Raw genomic sequence first — 806 nt, 5'->3', positions numbered from 1 at the left:
CCGCTCGCGCCCCTTGCTTCCCCTGCGCGACTTCCTGCGAACGCGCGGCGCGCGCCGCCGCACTCCTGACTCCGCCCCCGTCCTGGCCGCTTAGTCTTCGCCCCGCGTGGAGCCCCCGCCCCTTTCGCTGCCTAGCAACCGCCAAGCTGCCCCTCCCCAGCGGCCGCCTAGGTACCGGGCACGCGCGGCCCCGAGCTCCTAGTGGGTTCACCCCCACTTCCCTGGTCAATGGCACAAGCTTAAGTTCAATTATCTCCTGAGGTTGTCCTCCAACCCTTCCAAAAGTGGCTGACCATACAGCAGCCAAATACCAGTCAGACCTTGTCAACCTTCTAAAAACTCCAGTCGCGCATCATCACACTTAAAGAGACAGAAAGAAACTCATAGCCATCCCTACAGAATTCTGCATGATCTGGCCCCTGCCGATTTAGCTGACCTCATTTGTACCTCCCTCCCCCTGATTATTCTGACATTTACACTGGATGCGTCCGCCTGCGTCTCTCTTCCTTGAACCTTTGCATAGCTAGTTCCTTCTGGTCATTCTGTTCTGTCACCTACTGGTGGGGTTGCAAGATTCCACAAATAAAAATACAGGATCCCCAGTTAAATTTGAATTTCAGATAAACAATAATTTTTAGTGTAAGTATGTCCTATGCAATATTTGGGACATAATTTTACCTAAAAAAAGTAATAGTTTATCTGAAATTCAAATTTAACTGGGCATCCAGGATTTTACCTGGCAATCCCTTCTACTGGGAGGAGATTTTCCAGTCTGATCTGCCCAAATCAGCCATCTCCTGCCCTTC

Source organism: Ursus americanus, chromosome 33 (genome assembly GCF_024610735.1).
Source record: "Ursus americanus isolate L20-20 chromosome 33, mUrsAme1.1.p, whole genome shotgun sequence".
In the NCBI taxonomy this organism is placed as follows: domain Eukaryota; kingdom Metazoa; phylum Chordata; class Mammalia; order Carnivora; family Ursidae; genus Ursus; species Ursus americanus.
Note: the sequence above shows the minus strand (reverse complement) of the source record.